The sequence below is a fragment of the Sabethes cyaneus genome, chromosome 1 (assembly GCF_943734655.1).
Source record: "Sabethes cyaneus chromosome 1, idSabCyanKW18_F2, whole genome shotgun sequence".
NCBI lineage: Eukaryota > Metazoa > Arthropoda > Insecta > Diptera > Culicidae > Sabethes > Sabethes cyaneus.
The window spans coordinates 137,180,874-137,193,521 of record NC_071353.1 but is presented as its reverse complement, the minus strand read 5'-3'; positions in this window follow the sequence as shown (position 1 = coordinate 137,193,521).

The window sequence follows — 12,648 nt, the reverse complement described above, 5'->3', positions numbered from 1 at the left end:
TGTTTATTTTCCTATTCAATTCCATTTTTAGTTTCATTTTAGTTCCTTCAGGTGATTCCACTTTCAGTTGCATGTGAGTTCATTTTTCTTGTTTACTTTTTTGTTCCTTTTTCGATTCCATTTTATTTTCACATTTTGTTTCATTTCAGTTCCATTTTCAGTTTATTAATCAGTTCCAATTTCATTTCACTCTCAGTTCCATTTTCAGTGGAGTGTTTGATCTCCATTTTGAGTTCTATTTAAAGTTCCATTTGCCGCTCCCATGTGAGTTCCACTTTTACTTCAATTTCAGTGCCATTTTAATTTTCAATTCCATCCTTAGTTCCCTAGTCCAGTTCCTTTATTAGTTCATTGCTCTGTTCCAATTTCATTTCATTTGCCGTTCCGTTGTCAGTTCTATTTGCAGTTCTGTTTTCACTACGATTTTCGGTGTCGTTTGCACCTCCGGTTTTAGTCCCATTTTCAATTCTATGTTCAGCTTCATTTGTAGCTCCATTTTCAGTTCCATTTTCAGCTCCATTTTCAGTTCCATTTTCAGACACTATCAGTCCTAATTTTATTTTGTTGTCAGTTTCATTTTCAATTCAATTTTATGTTCCATTTTCAGTGCAAATTTTAGCTGCATTTTCCGTACTAATTTCGATTTTTCATAGTCAGTTCGATTCTCGGTTCTATTTTTGTTGGTTCCAGTTTCAGTTACGTTTCCGTTTCTTTTTTGGTTGTGTATTTGGTCAAGTTTATTTTCGATTTTTTCGCAGTTCCAGTTTCAGCTGAGTTTTTATTGTAATGTCCGGTTCCGTTTTCATCCCCATTTTTGTTCCATTTTCAGTTCTATTTTCAGTTTCATTTTTAGTTCCATTTTTAGTTCCATTTGCAGCCCCATTCCAGTTTAATTTAAAACTAAATTTATTGTTCTGTTTTCAATGTCATTGTTAGTTCCTTTTTCAACTTCATTTTCTTTCATTGTCGTTTTAGTTCCAGTTAATGCAATAGAACTAAATGTTTGTAGAATTAGTTATATTTCAGCCTCTGTGACCACATGCTTAACCGTTTAGTTGGTTTCGAGGTACGATGCAGGTCTAACAAGCCAATCGTCGTATGTTCGTATCTCGATTAGGCGGTACTGCTAGATAGAGTTAGTAGGATTGTTGCACTAGCCGCGTAACTATCCTGTACTCTAATAGCCGGCTGTGATGTCTGTCGATAAAGAAGGGTCAAGTTCTCAACAGGACGTTTATACCCATGGCTTTGCTTTACTTTGACCACATGCTTATACATGGTGTATCAATTGTATTGCCCAACCCAAAATAGATCCGCCTCAACCCAAAATAGGAGGTCGATCATTCTTCAATCAAGGAGGCTTTCCGAAATAATGGCCTAAGGAAAACCCTAGACATCCGATCTGTATAAAATAACTTCCGCTTTTTGACACGTCAGTTTTCGTTTCTAGCCGTCATTCTTCTGTTCAACTTTCCGAGTCGACACTGAAGAGTTCATCTTATTTTTTCCACCTCTGCGGTTCAGAACCTCCATAAAAAAGCTGCTAACAAACGATAAAAAGAATTCCAAGAAAATGTGAAAATGCAGAAAAAGGACCAACAACGAGAATTAACTTTATTCAATTCTCGTCATCCGGTGCGAATCGGTGTCTCCCCTTTCGCAAGAATAACTCCGTTGTTGAATGAAGCTTGAAGGGAAGAGTTTTGAAGAATGCCACCCCAGCACCAGCCGCCAACCTGCCGCAGCGGCCCCGTATCCATTTTCCTGGCCATAGGAAGTAAATTAAGCGATTCAGATTAAACCGGATCAGTGCGGGCGGTTAACTTTGGTCCGGGAAGTTTCGAAACTGTTTGGTTTTTACTTCCGCTTGATATAAGATGCCCTTTCAATCACGAAAACCGCACCCTAACTGTTGTTGGGTTCTTTCGGAAGATTATTTAGTACCAATAACTGATGATAAAGTGGCAATTATAAAATCAATAACCTACAATCTGAACAGAATTCCAATAAACTTCACATGAAATTGTTTCAATTCAGAAATCACTTGCTGCCCTTGAACCTAGCAGGATGCCGTGTAGCAATATATTATTTCACAAAATCGAGCATGCAAGCTACTGGTTGCTGGTGGTCCTACGCTTTCGCAGGAGTCAATTTCCGTGCTACACCTTCTTTAGCCGAACAAGCACAAGCACTGCGCTTCATTGAGAATCATCAAGCATTCTTCAGACTTCTTCCGGGATTGAGCTTCTCGAGTTTGTGTGTGTATGTGTTTGTGCACTTGGCGGGTGAACAGCTGTCGGCAGGACGTGAACATACTTACGTGTTATTCGAGGGCAACCCGGAGAAGATCGAAACAATAAAGTGCATTTTTACACGGTCCAACTGAGGCGAACTGTACGTTCCCTTGCATTCCTTGCAGCACATGCATGGTGCTCCTTGGTGTTGACTTTTGACTGCAGCCGACCGACCGACCGACCGAACGACCGACCAGCTTGCCGGGAACAACGGGGAAACAGTTGACATACAACAGTATCAGCAACAGAATGTACTTTTCTTTTTCTGGGTCAAGAGAGCTACAATAAAACCAATCATGGATGAAGAAAACATTTCTTCCGCTCAGCGGGTGCTCCTTGGCAGCTTTGTTAGCTAAGCAACGTATTGCGTGTGGCATGTTAACCCTCTAGAAACGGTTGATGATTCTTGGCTTAAAGTGTGATTTAAAGGAAAACAATAAGGTAAACTAAGTTTTTGAGTTTTTGCTGCTTGTTGAAGCTTCAATTGTTCCATTGAAATGAGAAATTATTGCACAAGTTAAAAACCCGAACATAACGATTTGAATTCTTCACGGGACACGTATTATGGGTTCATCTATTTATCGATAACTCCCGTAACCAATAGGCGGTACACGAACACGAATTGTCGGAGATTGGATCATTCCTAGTTTCCTTTTGATGGCACGTTGAGAAAAATCCGTTTGCGTTGCTGCTGTTTTTCCTACTCTATCTTCGCAATGATTGCACAGCTTCTAGTGCAACATACAAGGTGTAAAAATACACATTGAACTAATTAAACTCAAAATTTTAACACAAAATACCCAACGGGAAAAAAACTTACAGCCATTCGAAAATGATGTAATTTGGTTCCGGTCGCGTTTTACCTTTGATTTAAGCCTCAACGGATGAAGTAGCCGTTATAATTCAGATTGTATTGAATCGCATTCGAGATATTTTGGTCTGTGAAATGTGTTTTGTGCAATAACCTGTCGGCTCCATGCGAAATAGTTTAGATCAAAGAAAAGCCATGGGCTTAAACGTCCTTTTAAGACTTGATCCTTCTTTATCGACAGACTTCGCAGTCGGTTGTTAGAGTACAGGACAGTCACGGTTTGTTTGATTGCCTCGGATGTTCCCTAAAGGAACTTCAATTAGTTTTCTTCCGATTCCTGAATTGTTTCTCTTGTTAGAGTATTAACCCCGACGTCGAAAATGATATGTCTGTGGTCTGATTAACTTGGTTTATAATGGTAGGGTCATTCCCTACATTGGCTACAACGGTTTTTCTGGACCGGCTAGAGGGACGTACGATGCTGGCTACGTTCAGATCATAAAAGATATAGCAAATTTGTCGGGCCATGTTGGCGAAATTTTAGAGAAGACTAGGCTAACGAAGTGGCTTTGGGTACCGACAAAATTGAATGTTGCTGAAGGGACGAAGTGGCAGAAGATTCCCGATCTCTCGCCATTAAGTCGGTGGTTTAGAGGACCTGATTTCCTGTGGCAACAGCGAAGTGCGTGGCTAGCCCAGCCACTAATTAACCACTAACGAGATAAAGTTATCAATAAACGTACACGTTGTACATGATACTCTTATCGATTTTTCAAAATTCTCGAACTGGCGGAAGCTCCTTTGGACCACTGCCTGGGTGCTCCGGTTTCTGAGAAATACTAGAGCTAAACATCAGCACCCTACCTACGATTGGTATCCCCGAGCAGACGGAGCTCTTCGAAGCCCTGAGGCTTATTTATCGACAAGCGCAGTTGGAGGAATTCAGCGAAGAAATGTCGTTACTGCATTCTGGAGCATCGGTTCCAAAAGATAACCCGCTTTACAACCTGTCGCTTTTCCTGGATGAGAATGGTGTACTGCATATGCGTGGAAGTACAATTGGTTGCGAATTCATTGAACCGACAAATGCGACTAGACTAACTGCCAAGGAAGCATCCGGTTACTACTTGCGTCGTACAATCGGTGCACGAACGGTACCATCATCTCTACCACGAAACCGTAGTTAACAAGTTGCGCCAAAAATAACGTATTCCGAGGCTTCGTAGTGTTTGCTACAAAATCCGGCAAAACTGTCAGGTTTGCATGAATGCTAGAGCTAGACCGTAACCGCCCCTAATGGCAGATCTTCCGCCAGCAAGACACGCTGGCTTCACCCGACCTTTCACCTATGTCGGTATTGATTATTTCGGCCCTTTCCAAGTAGTTGTTGGTGGCCGCACGAAGAAGAGATGGGGAAGGCTCTTTACGTGCTTGGTGGTACGCGCCATTCACATCCAGATCGTACACTCGCTCAACACTAGCTCGTGTATTTTGGCCCTGCAAAATTTCATAGGCAGGAAAGGAACTCCGATAGAGATATACAGCGATCGTGGAACGAATTTTATTGGAGTAAACTGATGGAAGAGATTGTGACACCAGAGACTAAATGAACTTTCTTGCCTCCAAGCAGTCCCCACATGGGTGGAAGCTGGGAGAGATTGGTCAAATCGGTAAAGAAGATATTGCACCCAGTGCTTGAAAAGGGATCGAAAGTTGAATGTGACTGCCGTGAATGCGAACTTTCCGCATTCAAACTCCGCTTTTCGAACGATCATTTGACTGCTTTTTGAATCCAGTCAATCTCCCGCTTGCGCTGCTGCCGTCTTACAATTCATGCGGCATCTCAGCAAAAGCAACATCGGCTGCTCACAGTAAAAGTTTGTCACCCGGACGTCGGTCCGACGCAAGCAAAATATTCGTTTGTATTGGACGGAGTCCGACCGACTTCGGCTGCTCACAGTAAAAGTTTGTCACCCGGACGTCGGTCCGACGCAAGCAAAATATTCGTTTGTATTGGACGGAGTCCGACCGACTTCTTCCATGCACATGTAGTGGTTGTTTTTTTGTAGTATTGAATCATACGATTGTGCGGGTGCTTTTAGTTAGCGTGGTGATTGCCAATCATTTGACTGTTTTGCAGTCATTCGCTGCTCCAAACGGTAAAGGCAACTTGATCGAAACAAAATTGTCAACAAATTTTAGAGCGCGTTCGTTCTGCTGCGTGCGATCGGCGTTTGACTGAGTAAACTGCCAGTTGTGTTATGCATAGCGTTCGTATTCCACCTCTAAACGGACGGTGTGAACTTGAATGCGCGTTGGTGTGACTGCGGTAGAAAAAAAAAGATCGGTCGAAGCCCTGGCTGAAAGTGGCTAAAAGTGAAATTTGATAATTGCCTATACTAGTTATACGGAGGATTTAAAAGGATAAATAGTTTATCTAATAGTTGAAATTATTTAGCGCATGCAGTTAACCTAAAATTCCTTATTCCAACCTTAACCTTTTTTTGTATGCCAGACGGGCATAGGGTTAAAAGGCCACTGCGACAGTCTTAATAATCGTCTTTTGTGGCACGCCCCGATTGCTGTACACAGTTTACCGCTCATACCCATTGATGGAGTTGAGGGGGATAGTTGTAATCCTGTGCCCCAATTCGGTACTACGTGGTATATAAAGCCAATGACCGTTTTGGGATTTAGGCTCCATACCCGATATGGAGTAAGAAGGAAACTTCCTAAGAAGTTGTGCCTTGATAATGCAAGAGCTCCGCAATAGCAGAGCAGATGTGGTGAACTTTCAGGTTCAGAGTTACAAAAACGGCAGGTGTCGGATGATACCTTGCCGATATTCTTTAAATGATAAAGAGCGGGGATGTGTCCTGTTAGGAGTCCCGTGATTGTGCGTAGTTTACTACGAGTTAAATGGAGTAGTTTTTTAGCTACTGCACGGTTTAGGTAGATAAACTGTTTAGCTTGTCTACAACCCCGTGTTTGATTCTAACGGGATGCTATTTATAGCTTTTCCCATGTCATCAGTTCGCCTTTCACGGCGGATGTGGAGGTGCCCAGAAACGGTTCAGGACCAATAAACTGCTGAGCTGATCCTTGTCTTGCTAGGTTGTCAGCAAACTCATTGCCCTCGATTCCGCAGTGACCGGGCACCCAAAGTAATAAAACTTTGTTTTGGCGGGAGAGTTCCCTCAATGCTGTGCTGCACTCCCAAACTAATTTGGACACGCATTTGGCGGACATGAGTGCCAGTAGTGCTGCTTGGCTGTCCGTCAAGATACCGATTTTCGTAAGCCTGTACTTTCGTTTCAAGCATATTGTTGCGCAGATGTATATCGCATATACTTCTGCTTGAAAAACGGTGGGCCACTTTCCTAGTGAGATAGTTTCCCTAATGCCGGGTCCGTAGACTCCGGAGCCTGTGCAGGCCCCCATTTATGAACCATCCGTAAAAAAACAGATAGGTCCAGATGGAAGATAGGGCTTTCCATTATTCCACATTGAGCGATCTGTTTCAATCACCTAATATGGATCGTCCATATTGTGCCTGGCTTCCATGCAGTCAGAGACTGAAGTTACTAGGCATGTCAGATTGAATTCCCGATTGAATGCAACCGTAATGCGCCGAGCTCTGCTTCCTTTTTCACATGAATATGCAAAGGCAGTAAGCATAGCATTGCCTCCATGGCTGCAGTAGGTGTTGTACGCATGGCACTGGTAACTGTAAGACAGGCCAGGCGCTGAACTTTGTGAGCACCATAACATGGTGATGTTCAGAGCTCCTCGCAAGGGACTCGACAATACTGCGTCAAACTTTCCTCTGACGATAAGTACAACGTCATCGGCGTAAGCAATGGTCTCATAACCAAGCTGTGATAGCTTGTGAAGGAGTGCGTCGGCCACCAGTGACTAGAGCAGGGGGAGAGAACTCCTCCCTGTGGACATCCTTTGATCGCCGAAATCGTTACCGACGTATCTCCCAATGATGCTGTAATTTCTCTGCTCGAGAGCATTGCTTGAATCCAGCTCATTGTAGTGTGGTCGATTGTTTTTTGACAGAGAGCCGTATTAATTGACGCAAAGGACGTGTTATCGAAGGCACCTTCAATATCAAGAAAAGCACAAAGTGCTGTCTCTTGATATTTGAGCGATTTCTCAATTAACGTCGCTAAGCAGTGCAGTGCGGTTTCCGTAGATTTACCGTGTTGGTATGCATGTTGATTTACATGTAACGGAGAGTTTTTTGAAAACTCATTGCGGATATAGTTATCCGTGATTTTCTCCATCAGCGTAAGAAGCGTTGGAGTCAGACTTATCGGTCTGAAAGCCTTAGGCATGGTTTTGTCTTTTTTGTCAGCCTAAGGTATGAACACCACCCTGACTTTCCGCCAATTCTCCGGGATATATCCCAAAGTGAAACTGGCTCGAAAGAGGTTGATGAGCTTGTACATTATAACACCGTTCGTTTTTTGTAAGAAAATGGGTAGAATACCATTCGGATCTGGAAATTTCATTGGTTCAAAAGAGCTGAGTACCCAATTGATCGAAGCCTCCGTAAACAATCGGCGTGCAAGTAGAACCGAATCATTTGGCACATTGTATAAAGACCCATTCCGCTGTTGCCCGCCTATGTCGTGTGCAGTGGTCACTGTCGACCCAGGGAAGAGCGTGTTCATTAGAACTTCCAGAGCTTCCCTGGTGGTAACAGTGAGACTCCCGTCCTCTTTTTTTTAATTGTCCCAGACCATTACAGTGGTCCTTGGACAACGCTTTCTGCAGACGCGTAGCCTCTGGCAGAGTTTGTATGCTTTCGCAAAATTTAACTCGTGATTTCCTTTTAGCTTTTCGTAGCTCAGCGTTGTATTTGGTGAGGGAGACTCTGTAGTCGTCCCAGTTAGACGTGATTAATTGAACAGACGCCTGGCCTTCCGTCGGAGATTGCTAAGCGTCTCATTCCACCAGGGCACATCACGGCAAACTGTTCGCGTGTTTACGGGACAATTTGTGTCCGAGGACCGTGGATCGTGGTATCGTTGATCCATGGCTCCTGGATCAAAGCAGCACTCAGCTGCTCTTTGATGAACCTCCGGCATAGGACACTAGACGCGCCCTTGGCATGGTTGAGGTTCACCTGGATGCAGCGAAAGCTGCTCATTTTGTGGCAGGATTGCCGTTTTCAGCTTGATCCAATACTGGATCAAGCCTTGGCGAACGGGTATCAGCAGCGTTTTCGCTGAGTTGAGCGGCTTCGGTTGCCGCAGGTGACAGGCCACAGATGTCCGACCATCACTTAACGGCGGATTGAGCCTCTGAGGTCTACTATCGACTGGTGATTGCTGCGTACGCCTCTTGCGAGGTTTTCGTGGCGCCGGCTAGTCTTCGCAGGATTGCATTGTTCAGGTGGCGGCGGGGCACTCCAGAGGGAAGTTCCGCACTTTCCAACCTCAACGTTGCGGGATTGCATTGTCTTGGTGGTGGCGGGGCATTCCCAGAAGGGAGTTCCGCTCGTACTGTCCTTGACTTTGCAGCAGAGATTGTTGCGCCTGTGTTGATCAGACCTCTGCCAACCTGTCGCATGCGTGCGTTGCCAAACATATAGTTTAGTATAAAGCGCTGCTCAGCGATCTGACTTGCTGTATTTTGGTGAACCTCCATCAACAGTTCCACGGTCTTTCCACGCACAATGCGACGGCGTATCTGCCACGCTTGCGTTGAAAGCCATCGTTCTGATTCTGGAGGAATCTCAAAATTTTCTCGTCCGTGGTGCCGACACTGTCCTGGAAGTTCCCTATGAAGGCGTGAGCCTTTGGCAGGTCCTTCGTGTCGTAGGCCCGTAGTTGTGCCCCTTCCCACGGGACGAGAGTAAATGCCGTTTGCTCCAGCCATTTGACCGTATTCTGGGCAGAGCAAGCCAGTATCAAGTAACCGTTCTTGAACTGGCAGTCTAATGTCTGGAGTCTCCTGGTCAGCTATGTGATCCAGAAGAACGGCTCGGACAATCTGGAGCTGATCCGTAGTGAGCAGGGAAACGGAATAATCTGCTTTAGTTATGGCTACGCTGAAAGCATCCACCATTTCTCTGTATGTGAACCCCGAGTGTGGTTTTGGAGCCGAAGGACCCGCGCAGGCTCGACTGCGTGGTCTCGTTTTAGTGGGACCTTTGTTGCTGATGATCGGCGACGCCGTTTCCGCGGATCGTTGCCTTTTGGTAACGACCCGGTCCCGCCGGCCAGGCTGACCGGCCGGCAGAAGGGATAGTTCCTCCGCTTCCTTCTTTGAGTACCCCTTGCTACGATACCACTTCTGCCGTCGCAGTTGCGCGTTGGAGAGACGCTTGGCCACAGCTCTGGAAGTCTAAGGTTGCCCCTTGACTTCAGGTAGCGTAGCCAGATCGGGAAGGTTATCCGCGTCACTCTCCGCTCCGTCCGGCTCCGCACTCCTGTTGGTGAATTCAGGATCAGGGATGAAGCCGAGAGTCCTCCTTCCAGTGACATGCTGTCGAAGTTGAAGTCCTCTTCCATCCCTGTATCCATCACTCCGCCAGTATCGTCCGTGCCGATCGGACTACGGACTTCCGGTCTACCGTCGTGCGCCACCTCTACCCCTACTCCGGTGTTTATCATCAACTCTTGGGGGTCGTTGGTTGCCCCATCAATTGTTTTGTAAAGTTTTCCATGGCGATGGTTGTACTCTGTTGGGGAGAAAATCAACTGTGCTTTACCACCTTGGAACAGAGGGAGCAATTTAATGCACAGGGTACTCTGGTACCATGCAGGCTCCGTTCGACCTTGGAAAATTTTATTAGACCCCCCAAGCATTCTTCCCTAGGAGGATTGGGGTCCTCCTCCGCACTTTGCACAGAATGTAGTATGCTGCTAGACTACTTGCTGCATTGAGAGCAAAATATTTTTACAAGATTTGCCGAAGATTTGGAAGAGACTCGATGTGCAGTTCCGGATGGATCCAGCACAAATTTACCCTGGAGCCATCCGGAGCTGCATGCCGAGCGACAAATCGTAACAGTCCTCCTTTATCATGGCTTGTGACAGACAGCTCGGGTCCCGATACAATTTCCCCATCACTTGTTCACTCTTTTTAGGGAGCCACACGTGGTGGTTCATCAGCGAAGATCCGTCACTGGCGGAATTAATATATCAGAACTAACTAACTGAACAAATGAACGAAAATAAACAACGAACGATGAACGAACGAAAAACGGGTTTGAAAATGAGTTAAAAAGCGAAAAAAGACGAAAACCGAGACCGAAAAAAAATCGAGACACGATAGAAAATGACAAACAACACCAAAAAAAAGGAAAAGAGGAGAATTCTGAAAACGGAACAAAATGGAACAGAGGAAATTTAGGACTCAGGAAAGAGCGAACAACGGGACAGGAAGAAACAGAGATTGTGGAAATAGCACACAGAAAGAGGAAACACGGGAGAGACAATAAGACAGAAAATGAGATAACAAAAGGGAATACGGAACAGAAAACAAGAGAATCGAACAGGAAAGACTAAATTAACGAGAAAGAAGAAAGATAGAGGAAACAAGAAAATCGGGAAATGGTGATCAAACGGGATATAAAAGGAGGAATATGCGATATAAAATAAGAAAAATTAACAAAAAAGAAAAAAAAACATGAAAAACAAACTAAAGGAACGACAATGAAAAGAACGAAAAATATAAGAGAAAAAAGATAAAGTGGAAAGAAAAGAGTAAACAAGAAGCCAAAAACAGTATAAAAACCTGGAAAAGATGGAGTTACGGAGCATTAAAAAGAGGAAAACGGAGCAGACGAAGATGAAAAATGAGAAGAAAAGGAAGAAATAAGAAAGGAGAGCCAGAAAAATACAAAAACTGGAAACGGAAAAAAAGGGGAAATAAGAAAAGACTGAAAGTGGGAAAGAAACTGTTCCAAAAACGAGTGGAAAGCATTAGGAAAAACAGGAATTACAGTAAGAAAAAATGGAACAGGAAACGAACAAAAACGGGAACAATGAAACAGAAAACACGGGACAGAAAAAATATAAACGAGGGAAAAGTGGAAATGTGGATGGAAAGTGAGAGTAAATATCAAGAAAACAATACAGAAAAAGATAAAAAACAGAACAAAAAGTGAAAAAAAGGGATTGAAAAAGAGTGTGAGAAAATAATCCAATTTAGGTCCAATGCCAAATCCGATTTCAATTGCAAATTTAAGTTTTAATTTGATCCTTATTTCAAATTCAATTTTAAGTTTGATTTGAACTTTAATATCAGATCTAATTCAATTCCAATAAAATTTTAAGTCCAAATTCAAATAAAAAGTTCGAATTCTACCATAACAAATAATCGCAACATCCACCGTTTTGGAACTATGCCGTCACCTTCATCAAGTAGGTATGTTCCTAAAACCAACCTCAACCAATGAGATAGTGCTGTTCATTAGCAATTTAAGTTCCAAACAATCTGCTAGAGCAGATAAAATAACAGCGAATTTTATTGAAGCCCATGACGAATTTTTCGCATAGCTATTAACGAATATTTTAATGAAATCATACAACCTGGGCAGAAACTCAACAACTACCGTCCAATCTCTACGTTGTCTATAATCCACAAAATAGTTCAATAGCTCATCGTATCTAAAAGGCTCCAATACGCTCACAGCTTCAAGTGACTTGGTGGAGAATATTTATGACTCACTCGACAATACTCGCTTCGGTGGAGTTTCATTTACCGATCTGAAAAAAGCATTCGACACCGTTGATGAATGACCTGTTACTGATGCAAACGCTTGAATTCTACGTAGGGGAACGGCTACGTTGCTATTGGGAAGTAACGTGACCAACCGCACTCAATATGTGTCTATTGGAAATTGCTCTAGCTCTAGTGGCCCATATCGATTGGCGTACCGCAAGGCAGTAATTTAGGTCCTATGCTCTTTTTACTATTCATCAAGGACCTTCGCAAGTTAAAGCTACACGGGAAGGGTGAACTGTTTGCTGACGATACTTTAGTATTTTACCAAGTGATACTTGGTTACTGTAGAACAGTTAGAAGCGTTCAAAAACTTAGTATTCCTTGAATTCTTTCCAAATAGTCTATACGTTTGTTACAATAAACATGCGCTTATCCCCCAGATAATAAATTATTGTGAAGTGTAAATCTGCAAGTGTTCTCTGGGTGTAATTTTTACCAAAGTGAATTCAATTCGCGCTTACCAATCGTATCGAAAACAAATTTCACACTTATCCGGACAGGCAAGATAGCAAACTTAGTCCGCTTTGCGTCTCGTACGTACGTTATCTTCCCCTTCTACAACACTTACAGATGATCATTTCAAAGACACCCTCTTCTCCGAACCTACGTCGCTCGAAATGTGGGTGACACGTGCTACTAAAGAGCCAAGTTGAATAATCGAATTGAATTGCTGGGTGGACACTCCTCCCCCTCCCAGGGTTGGAGACTGAGTTAACTGCAACAATCCGGTCAAAGTTGCTATCTTATCTGTTATGAAATCTAAACTCCTCTCTAGGAACCGAGCACCCATTTGGA